We start from the raw sequence: 14,862 nt of genomic DNA, 5'->3' as shown, positions 1-14,862 counted from the left end.
AACACTTTTTGTGCTTGGCCTTTTTGGTTAAGATCTTAATAGATGCTGTTCTTAGCTTTTTAAGCTTTTCTTGGCCTTTTGGCCAAGATCAAAGTGTAGTATCTGTTCTTACATGCTGTACCTATGTTTGTAACTTTGTGATATAAAGTAGGGGATCACTTTTCTGTATTAATTTAATGTAAAATGATCACCCACGTTACAACCAGTAAGTCTCAAAGCCATTCAAGTCATTCTCCAGATCATTCAAGTTGTTTTTGAAGGATTCCGGTTATGTTTTAAGCATTCAAGTCATTCTTAAGGTCATTCAATTCATCCTTAAGTTCATTAGTCATTCTAAGTCATTTACTTTTTATTTATTTAAGTCATTTCAACCCATTTTTCAGTCATTTTAGTTTATCTTTAAGAATTTCATGTCAATCCTACATTCACGCATTCATTCATTACACGAGAGCACGCGACTAATGGCTATCGGCCTTGTTTATAAAGCGATTCTGGTATACGATCGTTTTGTTCTTATCACCACTGGCAATAAATATAATCGTCCAAATCTTTGTGATCATACGTTCTTATTATGCCAAAAATCTTGCAATACTTTGGATATTGGACTCATTATTTTTAATGTGATATGACACACTACCCATTAGTGTATAGTATAGTTGGTCATATATGACCATTTGAATGCTTGGGAGAAAGAGTATGGTCCATATCCTTACATTAACTAATCTCAAGAATTTCTTCTTTTCATATGTCAGAAGTTAGCAATCTTTATAAGAATTTAAGTTTTTTTTTTTTTTTAATAAAAGAAAGTCAGATTGTAACATTTTACTTTTAGGAGTCTGTTTTTAAACAGACTTCTAAAAGCTTTGGTTCCTGCAAAGATTGTTTGAATCTTTAGTTTATCATGAGCTAGAAATAAGTTTCTATTTGGTTTTGTTTAAATGCTTTTGATCACAAAGTACTTCATTTTTTTTTTTTTTTTTTACTATGAAAAAATAAAAATTACTGACTTGTTTATGAATAAACAGAAATGTCTTCTGGTATTTTAATAATTGGAAACATTTTCAAATTTTCACCAGCTATGGGCAAATAACGCAACACCATTCTGCCAACTCTTGCGGCTCCGACTGTATTGGCTTGCCTTTCTGTCAGTCTTTTTCTGCTGCAATACTGAGAGGGGGATCTTGGTGACTGGGAAAATATGGGTCTCTTCATCACCCGTCAATGCCTGGACTCAACTTCGAACTTTATAACCACAACAGATGCTGCAGTGCATCAGATGATGTAGAATGCCGTTGTCTTATTAAACAGAAGATTGCCATCAATAATCCTGGAAGATTTAATATTTTTCTTAAAATAGGATTTTGAAAGTTAAATTTAATTATGCTATTGTTTAATCAATAAATTATTAATAATTGGACCAAATTGTTATAAAATTATAACTAACTGTTAATTAATGTTATAAATTCTATAAAATAATTGGATATAGATAACTCTCAGAAACTTTCAATCTTTTACATTTTCTTAGGCATATTTTAACCGTTTTTTCTTCACTTATTATTCCCAAGCAAACTCCTAAAAAACTGAACAGTCTTTTTACCATGCTAAATTGATAGTCTCACTTCTATCTATAATAAGAGGGAAATCTCTAAATATTTTTTGCTAATTTATTTAGATGAAGGAAAAACTTGATTAAAGTATGATTTTGTTTTTTATCTTTCCAGCCATGGTAGGGTGCTGGAAAAAAAAAACAGGTATTGACCTCTGGCACATAGCTCACTCTTTGAGTGATGGATCTGTAGATTTTGTCAGGTCACTTATTCTGGGTAAGGATTGGCCTAGTTATAAAGCTTATGCTTTTGATCTGTCACTGCGCTGAAACACTGGCGAGGGGACCTCCTTGGTCATAGGTGACAAATTCCCCAGAGCTCATGACATCACCAAATTCTACAGTTTGTAAACTTATATCGTTGAAGGAGTAGATTAGCTCTGACCATTGCCTAGCTACCACATTTATTTTTTGTCTAATTAGCTAGGCGTAGTCACAATATCAAAAACTTGAGACGCTTTGTGCCTGGCCTTAATTCCTGACTAGAACAATGAACCACAACTCCTCATTTATTGTTTCTTTCAAAATCAAGCAAATGGCGCTACTAGCAATCCTACGCACATCTAATTATATCCAATAGATACTTTGCCTTCAAGACGACTGCATGGGTCTTTTTTGCATGATAAACATTATCCCAAATTTTTATACTTCTAAACTCTACCCAAAAATCTGTATATCCTAATGTGTATTTATACTGTATTATGTAAGTTATAATAATCTTTCCTGAAAACTAACCAATTGCTCTTCTTCCCAAACTGCTATAAAATCACATACATTGCATGTACCTTTGTAGAGGGGGTTTGCTTTCGGTCCTTAACTTTAACAGGCTGACCTTTTTAAAAATCGATACACACTTAAAAAATCTATAGATTTCTATTGCTAAGACATTAGCGTATAATCTTATTCTATATCTTAGCTATAAAATAAATACTTATTAGCCATAGTTTTGTATGTAGATTTAAATGTGATCTATATTAAATAGCAAAGTGAAAGTAATACAAGAAAACTGAGCCGATAATCTTTGTTATGCAAAATACAATTCCGAATTTTAAACGAAAGGCAAAGTTATCTTTCTTCGTTAGAAGTCAGAACTTTATTAAGAAATGTACTTATTATCTACAATTTCTATATGTTCGTATCTACTGTAAATATGTCCATGTTTCTATTTATACTTAACTAATCTGGATGCCCGGCATTGCCCGGGTTTTTGGAGGTGTGTATTGAGCAAAAAAAAAAAAAAAAAATGGTAGTAGGCAGGCAGGCTCGAACCTGTACCAGAAAAGAGAATGTGAAAAAAAAAAGTGACGTCTTTGTTGTTGCGTCCATTGCCAAACCGGAAGTGGCGAAGGTTTAAATTAAGGCTAGTCAATCAAAAAGAGGAGATTACTTTTGAAAAAATGACCTCCTCCTTGTAGAAAAATGCCCAGTTGAGGGTGATGTTTTTAACCAATTTTTTTATATTTGTTGTCTGAAGGGTTAAGCTTCAAAATGATACTAATCTCATGAAAATTTGTTGCCTCTGTTGAAAGTTTTAGGCAGACATACATATATTTAAACAGACAGGCGAGATTTATATTATACTTAATTATACATATTGAATACACCATAGCTTATTCTTTACTTCCAGAGATACCTGTACTGAATTCTACTTCCAATAGATATGTCGCTACTTTACTCTATATTGAATAGATACATTTTATTATCCATCTTATCGTCTTAAATATCCAGAGTTCGAGCATCAAATTTTATTTTAATTCTTAATATCAATTTAATCATACTTTAACATGTTATCCTGTTTCTAAACTAACATATAAACAATATTTTAACAAAATATTAACTCCTCCATCTCAAACCAACCAATTGCAAATTTAGTTACTTCCACTGTATGAATTTTTACTTATCCCCCCCTTCCAGTAAAAATGAAATGGAAAACATAGTAATGTCCTTTTTAATTATTTTGTGGAGGGTAATTTTTCAGTAGATATATTACCTTTTAATAACTAACCCATTAACATTAACTACCCATGCGGAGTTGCAGAAATACCTGGTTTAGGACCCAGGCGCAAGGGTAACCCTCTCAGTGCTGATGAACCCGTAGATCTTCTCGGGTCAGCCGTCTAGGAGAAGGAAAACACTGACGCAAAACCTAGGGGAGGTAGGCCTCTTCAGTCCTGGACGATGACCTTCCTAGAGCTGGTGACTCAAATAAATTACTGGTTTGCAAACCTAAACTGCTTAAGGAGTAAATAGACTCTGTCTATCGCCCGACTTTCATACTCCTTTTTTTGCCTATTAGGCAGGCACAGAGGTGCAATCACAGGGACTCGGCAAGATTCAGTGGTCGACCTTGTTTCCCGACTAGGGCAATGAACACCGTTCCCCACTCCCGCCACATCCCCATTCCCTAAAACTGGGCACTTTGGAGATGCTTGAGTACCATATATGCCAATGCAATTGGATTGATTTTTGTCTGATGGGTTGAGGGTACCAGATTGACAGTTTCTGGCTGTTGTTTCTCTCTGATGGTACAGGAGCCCTAACTTTTTGGTAGTGCTTGGAGCGGCTGCTCCATCAGTTGTATAATATCGGAATGGTTGTAGTGCCATGTTACACATAGAAAGGGACCCTGCACCCATCTCTGGTGGGATTTCCTGAGGTTACAATCCTGGAGATGAGGAGTCAGCTGATGGTCTACTTGTGTTGCATGTTTGGTATTCTCCACAACCACGTTGTTCAGTAAAGGAAGGTGGGCTCTCTCTACTGTACTAGAAAGTTACTTACGCCTGAAAGTATCCTGTGCCTATATAAGGCAATTATTCGTCCATGTATGGAGTATTGTTGTGACATTTGGGCTGATGCATCTGCTACTTGTCTCTCACTCCTAGACAGAGTTCAAAAGAGAGTCGCCAACCTGAAAGGTCCTGAACTCTTATCTAAGCTTCGACCTCTGTCCCATTGATGAAATTTTGCATCCCTCTGCCTGTTCTACAACTATTTTAATAGTGGATGCTTCGACGAACTACAAGCCCGTACAACACGCCTGGCAAGCAACAAAATCCCACCCCTACACAGTAGAGATCCCTAGACGTGAAGATGTAAGAAATCCTTCTCCTCTAATAGTTTCTTCCCCAGAACTACTACACTTTGGAACTCCTTTCTGGGCTCCTACTTTCCCAACTGTACAATGCAGAAGTTCAAGTGTAATGTAAACAGACTTCTTGCTGCTCAACTCCCTACATAGTATCCCTGCAACTTATGTCCCCGATAGTAGCCCCCTAAATCAAAGTGCCACTGTGCCTTGTTTGAGGTTAAAATGGAATAGAATTTAAAAAAAAATACATGACGATTTGTGAAACTTAATATCAGCAACTTCTGTTCAACAGTTTAAATGCTTTGAAATACTTTTCAAATTTCAAAATGTCACAAACGAATTTATTCCCCATTTTTTTTTAACTATGCAGAACAGATTACAATGGGTGATCTGTTTAAGAATCAACCAAAATGAATTTGGACGGATTTAATTTTGTAATAAAATATTTTTAAAAATAGTATTTTATTTTACACAATTGCAGATTTGATTTCAATAAATATTTGTTTAATTGTAAAGAAAGACTTTTTAAAAATTCAGATTTTCGTAGTCACAAAAAAATATAAAGAAATAAAAACATTCAGGGAGATGTTGTCTAATAATTTCTTTTAAAATAGAGATTAGGGCCTTCCATATACAAAAAGTCTAACCTTCCTAAATGAATAGTTGTAAGGAAAGATAATAGATTTTTTGTCTTTCAGCAAAACCAGGGGAGTTTAGCAAAATCCAATTTTTGTGATTAAATCGGAAGGTTTTAGTGATGAGAATCGATGCAAATCAATACGTACACAGTTATTGTTAGTGATATCAATACATGTGATAACACGCAACTTGTATTGGTATCACTCTTGATAACTGTATATTTATTGATTTTTATTGATTTCCTTTTGTTAATAATAAATGCTTAATACTCCCCCATCACCTTCAAACCGTTTAGTGAAAATGTTTTCAATTCTGTTTTCTTTGTTAGTCAAAAGTAGTCCAGAATCCCATTATATAGGACTAGCAGGGAAGGGGGAACCCTGCGTAATCCGATCATTAAAAAAAAAAAAAAAATTGCAACATTTGAGGAAGGGGCAGTAGATTGCCTGATCGCAAAATCCGCTTTTAATTAAAAAAAAAATGTGACAACATTGGGGGGGGGGGGGGTCGTTGCCTGGCCATAAAAAAAGAGGAAATGGGTGTTATCAGCCAGAAGCGAAACTGAAAGCAAATTTTGTAAACAAAAATAAAATAAATAAGAAAATAACACGGAGAAGCAACCAAAGTCCATAAAAAAATAAAAGAGTGAAGAGGAAAAAAAAGTAAAAAAAAAAAAAAAGCTAATGCACACGTGACATTATGGGCCTTCAAAATAATGTGATTTAAGTGTACAATGATTAAGGCGTATGATGACTTTGTAAAAACTGACCCCTCCTTGGAAAAGAAACGGCTCAGTTGACCAGCACAGAATGAATCTTTTTGGCCAATTTTTCGATATTTATCATCTGAGACTGATTTTTCTAACATACCAATTTTTTCAGTGTTTGTGTCGAAAGTTTTTGCAAGACATACAAACACATACACACAGATTTTGACTTTTATATATATAAACTAGCGGGGGGGGGGTACCCGGCGTTGCTTGGGTGTTTGTAGGTGTGTGTGCTTTTGGGTAAATCGTTGGCTGGGTGTTTGTTTAAAAAAAAAACAAAAAAAACCGAAGCCTTGACATGCAGTTGGAAAATAATAAAGTGTGAAAAAAAAAACAAAAAATGTGCGATGTTTAACGGCAGGTGCCCGTTTTCGACATCAACTTTGAGTGCAGGACAGTGTTTTATTTACCGCGAGTCTGTTGGCTTCTTTTTTCTATATGAAAATGCTTAATGCACATGTGGCGATCAAAAATTGTTGAATATTTATCTTTTGAAAGTCGGGCAAATTAAATAGACAGGCGACCCCGGTTGTTAACTCGTAGATATTATCATTTAGGCGCGATATAAAAAGTTTTAAGAAGTTGTGAGGCAACCGATCGGTTCTCAGAAAAAGGCCTTTCTTGGACATACACGAAAACACATTTTTGCTTTTATACTTATAGACTAGCAGGGGTACCCGGCGTTGCACGGGTGTTTGGAGGTGTAAAAGAAAAAAAAACTTCTTGTAGGTAGGTAGGTAGGCACGAACCCAAAGCCTTGAAGTCAATAGCTTGATAACTTACCGCCATGCTACGTGATTAAAAAGTCAAACGATTAAAAAGTTACGTGACAGGTGCATAACTTTAATGAGGTCAAACATCACGCCATTGGGGAAATGAAATGCCGCACTTAACTTTTGCTGTGAGGCAGTTTTTTGGTTTTGTTTCCAGCAAGATGTTTGGGGAAAATCAGCTCCCCATAAAAAGAGGAGTTTCCAAATAAATCGCAATTGTCTGATATGACGGTTTTCACCGCATTCATTAAAGCTGATTTGCTTTCTGGACGTCCCCGGCGTGAAAGCCGAGGAAGAGTTACCCTTTCAATTTAGTTTCACTTTATTTATACTAAAAAGCTGAACAAACACGTGCCACAGCGAAGTAGTGAGAATTTTATAAAAGTCGATCAAAATAAATCTAGACACGGCATGCGTTTGCAAGTCGTGGATATTATCTAGGCGTATATAAACAGTTCTAAGATATAGTACCCCCCCCCCCTCCGGAGAAAAAACCTTTGCTGGACATACAAAAATGTGCGTGCCCCTTTTGCCTTTTATATATATATAGACTAGCAGGCCGCCCCGGCATTGCCCGGTCGTAAAATACACTTAAATATGATGTTTTGATTAATGCAGATTTCGTATTTATTATTATACTGGTGGTGGTATCCGGTGTTGCTTGGGTGTTCGTAGGTGTAAAAGAAAAAAAAAAGTGTTAGTAGGGAGAGAGGCTCGAACCCATGACGAAACCAAAGGCGGAAAAGAAAGTGAAAGAAAACGTGAGATCTTACTGCTACGCTAGGAGGTCATAAGACGTGAAAAGCATTGCAATTTAGCAAGGGCAATCAAAGTTGACTTGCAGAAACGAATGTTGGCTGGAAGCCAGTTCAGCTTTCTGCCGTTTCATTTATTTGTTTCCCCACGATGTTGGGGAAACCAGCTCCCCATATAAATGAGTGTCCAAATGAATAGCAATTGTCTGATATAAGGGGTTTCCCTGACATTGATTAAAGCTGATTGCTTTTTGGACGTCCTGGTACGAAAGGCCAGGAAGTTGCCTTTGCTTTCGATTCAGTTTTGCTTTTACACAAAAACACGCGAGAGGATAGACAACATCCCTTTGCAAATCGTAGATATTATAATCTAGAGAGTATATAAAAAAATTCTAAAAAGGACCCCCGAGAACCACCGCGAAAAAAGCCTTTTCTGGACGTACAAAAATGCGTGCGGCTGTTTTGTCTTTTATATATATATATATATAGATGTTTATTTATTTATTTTTTATAGGTGGCGAATGTTACAATATGTTTGCACTATAATGGCGTATGATCCCACACAGTCGGGAGATTCTATTTATAAACGATGCTGCTAGGAACTGACGAATCAAATTAATTCATGTTCTGTTACCAATCAATCAGAAACCAGAATTGCTCCTTTCTGTAGCAATTTCGCATGTTTTCTTTGTGTCAACATGGGAAGAATCTTTTTGCTCTGTGGATTCCAACTCGAGAACTGTCTACTGCAAACCAGTCACCTCCCAGGACTTGTGTAGAACAACGAACCATCGGAAACTGTTATGAAACTAAATATGGCTTACACTTCTAGAGGTTATGTGCCCAGCGTCGTCTTTATTTCGATGGATTCGAATCAAAATTCGAATTGTGGCAAATTAAATTTCTAGGATATCTACGAATTCAAAAGCTACACAAAGTACTTCAAACACAACTTGAAAACAGAAACAACCCCAACTTCATTGAATAGAACGCAACTGTCTTTGTGGAATTAATACAGTGCTTAGATGATCAGTCTATTACTGGTAATGAGAGAAGCCCTGGACGATGGCTGCAAAGCATTGAACATATTGCGAGAGCATTATTTATCGAAAGGAAAACCCTAAATTATTTCTTTATATACTGAACTAACCTCTCTAAAATAAATGGAAACTGAAACCATTACAGATTATATTATGAGAGCTGAAACGACTGCAAATTCTTTAAAAATGTCTGAAGTTATTAGCAACAGTCTGTTAATTTCCATGGTCCTCAAGGTATTACCGAGTGATTTCAAGCCATTTACCACCGTGATAACCCAGAAAGAAAACCCCATGATTTTTAGCCAATTCAAGGTAGCACTCAGAAGTTACGAGGAAATTTGAAAAAATGTTCACAGAAAAAAACGAATCTACAAATATCATGAAATTTAAAAATACACACATAAAAACACCAAAATTAAATTATACCCATGACAGGAATAAAAACTGCAACTTTGCCAAAAACAATTTTTCTCCTAAGAAAAGTACAAAAATTATTTGCTATAATTGTGGACGATCTAATCACAAGAGTTTCCAATGTAGATACAGGACTTTAAAGGGGCGATTCCATTAAAAATGTGGAGAGCTTTATTAGCGAACATACATTCTTATTTTCGTGTACATTTAAGAGTCAACAAACAATAATAATTTTCTTGTCGATTGTGGTGCAATGGCACATGTGATTACAAAGGAATCTGATTTTATCGATTTTTATTCCAACTTTAAGCAACAAAATCATTTTGTAGAACTGGCTTACGGGAGTCGAGTCAATGATATCGTTTGAAAAAGGTGATACTAAAATTTTGCTAAGGAACAATAAAGCGAATTATGTTTCTGTATTCTAGAAAACGTTCTTCTAATCCCGAAATTTAAACAAAATATATTTTCTGTACAAGCTGCCACAAAACAAGGTGCAAATATAAACTTTAGCCCCAATAAATCAAAACTGGTGTACCCGAATGGAACTGTATTCAACATTAAAGAAAATGGAAGACTATATTATTTAAATAGCGTAGTCCCATCGGAAACCGCATGTCATGATTTACAGACATGGCATAAAATTCTTGGGCACTGCAATATTCCTGATATCAAAAAGTTGCCAACTGTAGTTGATGGAATGAAAATACAAACATCAAAAGACTTAAACTGCGACGTCTGTACGCAAGGGAAAAATGACAAACTATCAAAACAAGATACCAGACAAGAAGGCCAAAATAATCTTATCAATAGTGCATTGTGACTTGAACGGTCCCATGGAACCGATGGCCAGAGAACATTATAGATATGTGTTGAATTTCGTAGATGACCATTCAGGTTTAATAATGGTCTACTTTTTAAAGAACAAATCTGATACCTTGCTAGCAACTAAAAAATATCTAGCCGACATGGTTCCCGACGGTGAAGTAAAGTGTATTCACTCTGACAACGGTACGGAATTCACTAATAAGGACTTTGAACTTTTACTAATTAACCATCGTATCAGGCATGAAAAATCGATCGCCACACCAAAACGTGACTGCAGAAAGAGCATGGCGGACACTTTTTGAAATGGCAAGATGTCTACTCATTGAATGAAAACTCCCCAAAAGCCTCTGGATGTACACACTTATGACGGCTGCCTATATATGAAACAGATGCTTTAACAAAACGCTATCCAAAACCCCATATGAAGCTTTCTGCGGTAGAAAACCAAATTTAAATCGAATGCATGTATTTGGTTCAACTTGTTTCACATATAAAGACAAAAAGAGTAAATTAAATATTAAAACCGATAGAGGTATATTTGTTGGGTATGATAAACAGTCCAGCCAATTTAGTATTTTTTTTTCCAGAGGAAAATAAAATAAAAGAAATTTGCAGACACGTTTTATTTTAAAGACTTACCCCGTCATATGGAGAGGATGAAATTATATTTCCTCAAATTATTAAAACAAATAATGACAATAAAGATGACGGAGACAAGAGTATCCATAATGATGTTGATGATGATGTTAAAGTCGAAGGATAACCCAAACGAATTAGAAAACGGCCCAATTTTTTTTGTGGTCGACGATATGAAAGATTATCAAATCAACTATTGCTATTTCATGGAAAATATGCCAAAAACCTTTAGCAAAGCAATTAATTCAGAACATTGTGATGAATGGAAAATAGCCATGAAAAAAGAAATGGACGCTTTGACTGAAAATAATATGTATACGGTAGTACCTCTTCCAAAAGATAAACATGTTATTTGTACAAAATGAGTCTTTACAAAAAAGACTACAGCATCAGGCGTTGAACAGTACAAAGCTAGATTTGTTGCTAGAGGATACTCTCAGATTTACAGTATAGAATGTTTTTCTGTTTTCACCGACCACAAACCTAATGACAATCAGAATTTTATTGCAAATCGCATCACAATATGACCTAAACATCCATCAAATGGATGTAAAAAAATGCTTATTTGAATGCTCCAATAGATTGTGAAATTTATATTACCCCTCCAGAGGGATTTATAATGAAAAGTAAAAATAGCGTGTGGCGACTTAACAAGTCATTATATGGTCTAAAGTAGAGTGCTCAGTGTTGGAACACAGTATTTCATGATTATATTATTAAACAACAATTTAGACAATGCGCTGTAGTCCCCTGTTTATATACCCAACACAAAGACGAGAAACTACTGATTTTGGTTTTGTGGGTCGATGATATTTTAATCGCATCAAATTGTGATATAATGTTGACCGATGTTAAGAACAAATTTAAAAGATTCAAAATGATCAATCTTGGCAAAATATCCTGGTTTTTGGGAATAGAATTTACTCAAAGGACTTATTACGATGAATCAATCAAGATACATTGACAAACTACTATTAAAATTTGGAATGAAAGAGTGCAAGAAATGCTCTACACCGGTTGAAAATTATATTTATAAAAATATACATACAGAATCTGAAATATATATTTATTTTAAAGCAGAATGAACATAGGGGACTTCCCCCATTATGAAAAAATAACGAGGATGTTCCAATATTTTTGCACTATAATGGGGTATGATCCCACACAGTCAGGAGACTCTATTTATAAACGATGCTGCTAGGAACTGACGAATCGAATTAATTCATGTTCTGTTACCAACCAATCAGAAACCAGAATTGTTCCATAAATATTAAACCTTTCTGTAGCAATTTCGCATATGTTTTCTTTGTGTTAACATGGGAAGAATCTTTTGCTCTGTGGATTCCAACTCGAGAACTGTCTACTGCGGACCAGTCACCTCCCTGGACTTGTGTAGAACAACGAACCATCGGAAACTGTTCTGAAACTAAACATGGCTTACACTTCTTTAAATTGGCAACTCTATTTTTTTAATTGCAGATTTAGCAACTCTGTTATTTTGAATTCAACTTAGTTTGGCAATTCATCTTGGAGAGCAGTGTTTACAAATTGCAAATAATTTTATCAATTTACCGAGAGAAACATTTGATGAACACTTACAAAATGGACCTGTCAACTGGCCACTTCATTTGTGCGATTTAACCCCGTTAGATATTTTTTGTTGGAGATATGTAAATGTCTACACTGATAATACATTAATAAACCAGACACAATAGACTACTTGACAGACAACATTCTGTGTGTTATTGCCGAACTACAGTGTAATATAAAGGATATTTATGAAAATTGGACCTCTACATATACATGAAAATGTATTTCCATTATAAATGCCAAAAATTAATCTTTGTAATAAACTACATATTTGTATAATGAAAATATTTTTATGGGATTTATTTTAAAGTTCAGTGCCTCTAAAAAAAAAAAACACCCATTTTTTTTTTATGTATATGGAAATGCTTGTTTGTTACTTAACGATAATCTAAACAACTACTGGGCCGATTGCTTCAACATTTTGGTATAGTATTTTCATTGTATCCGTGCATGTTTTTATATTTCTCTTTTTAATTATAACTTCATACTTAATTCTTATTTAATAAATTATGTGGTTTTCTTTGTAACGATGTTGCCATTTTTTTATATGAGGAAATATCACTACTGGTGATTCACTGGTCACGTGACGTTGACAAAACATAAAACATTAAACTTTTACAACATTTGTTTCGGCTGTAGGATGAATGTATGGACACATCTTCAGAAATAATAACTAACTGCAGAATATCAGTAAACCGTTTTTTTGTTTTTTTTATTTAGTTTTATATTGAATATGATTCATCTTTTTTAAAAATAAATACATAAAAATGAGTATTAAAAATATTCGACATAAAAATGAGTATTAAAATTATTCAACATAAAAATGAGTATTAAAAATATTCGACATAAAAATGAGTATTAAAAATATTCGACATAAAAATGAGTATTAAAAATATTCGACATAAAAATGAGTATTAAAATTATTCGACATAAAAATGAGTATTAAAAATATTCGACATAAAAATGAGTATTAAAAATATTCGACATAAAAATGAGTATTAAAAATATTCGACATAAAAATGAGTATTAAAATTATTCGACATAAAAATGAGTATTAAAAATATTCGACATAAAAATGAGTATTAAAAATATTCGACATAAAAATGAGTATTAAAAATATTCGACATAAAAATGAGTATTAAAAATATTCGACATAAAAATGAGTATTAAAAATATTCGACATAAAAATGAGTATTAAAAATATTCGACATAAAAATGAGTATTAAAAATATTCGACATAAAAATGAGTATTAAAAATATTCGACATAAAAATGAGTATTAAAAATATTCGACATAAAAATGAGTATTAAAAATATTCAACATAAAAATGAGCATTAAAAATATTCAACATAAAAATGAGCATTAAAAATATTCAACATAAAAATCGTTAAAAATTTAATCAATAAAAATGTTACCTGTATGATGCACACACCCTTTATATTTTTTCATCTTTTTTCAATTTTTTTAATCTACTGAAAGAAAATGTAAAAAAAAAATCAATATTTAATGACTTAAGAGATGCTCAGTTTCAAATAGTCTTCTAGTAAATGTATCCCCTATATTTTGGAACCAAACACTGATTTATTGAAGAGTCTGTTTAATTGTTTGTCATTGTTTGAGGACCATTTTACTAATTGTGGTTAATTCCTATTTTATGTACGTGTTCCATTAAGATCAGGAGTAAAGTTCAAGCCTTAAAAAATTACATTAAAATTACACTAAGTTTCATCATGAAACCTACACAAATTTTTATATCTACTTATGTTGTGTTAGAAACTTAGCAACCCCTAAAAATCTTGAAATATTGAATTTTTGGCATTTAAAATTTTTTTTGCAGAATCTGCTAAATGAGTGTTGAATCAATAATAAACTGCTGAAAATATTGTAAAAAAAACGAAAAGAATCTCTCCCAACCACACAGGCAATAATTCGGTTTCCGTTAAGGTGTTATCGATTTACTAGAACTTTGTATTAAAAACTAAGCACCTTTTAAAAATTTTTAAATATTGAAGTTTTTAGTTTGCAATCGCTAATAAACTGCTCAAAAAATTGAAAAAAAAAAGACAAAAGTAAAAAATGGTACTATTGCAGAATTTGACCCGGATCTTTGGGATTTTCTGTCAGTTAAGGCTCGGGCTCAACTGGCATCACCAGATTAAGCTGAGCATTGTTCAAATGTTGAAACGCTAAATAAACATTATTTTTTGTTTTATGGTTTTGTATAAAAAAAGTAATTTTTAAATTACTTTTTGGGTGATGAGGGGGTATTTTTTCTGTTTATTTTATAATATCTGTTGACAAATAATTTGTAAATTTTCTTGAAAAAAAGCTTTTCTATACTTTCACCTAACAAGTTACGGTTTTCCTAAAAATCATTCATCTTTTCTTATAAAAAAAATTTCTGTTTACAAAAAATGTTTACTGCCAATTTTCTTTAAAAATAAAAAAACGAAAACAAATTTTCTTGAAAAACAAATGTACTTCCACCTAACAATTTACAGTAAAAAAAAAATAATCTTTTCTTGGAAAAGAAAAAAAAACAACTTTTGTTAAAAAAAAAAAAAAATTGCAAAAAGAAATTTAAAACAATACAAAATGCAACTTTTCTTGAGGAAAATAAATATATTTTCAGTAAATTTACCAATTTTTTATTTTTTATTGTATTTCTATTTTTTCCAGTTTGTTTTGAAATTCATCTGCGTCTATTACTTTACTCGGTTT

The 14,862-nt window shown here is 33.2% G+C and overlaps 1 protein-coding gene and 1 pseudogene across 2 annotated transcripts in view; both read left to right on the top strand.

Moving 5' to 3' along the window:
• The window catches only part of LOC145291153 (uncharacterized), a 318,145-nt gene that overhangs the window by 55,738 nt on the left and 247,545 nt on the right, over nucleotides 1–14,862 (top strand). The window lies entirely within an intron of this gene.
• On the top strand, nucleotides 63–177 carry LOC145291707 (U2 spliceosomal RNA; annotated as a pseudogene).

The sequence above is a fragment of the Euprymna scolopes genome, chromosome 12 (assembly GCF_053919585.1).
Source record: "Euprymna scolopes isolate OS-2025 chromosome 12, ASM5391958v1, whole genome shotgun sequence".
Taxonomy (NCBI): domain Eukaryota; kingdom Metazoa; phylum Mollusca; class Cephalopoda; order Sepiida; family Sepiolidae; genus Euprymna; species Euprymna scolopes.
The sequence above is the reverse complement of the archived record's forward strand: the minus strand, read 5'-3'. Positions and strand labels throughout refer to the sequence as shown.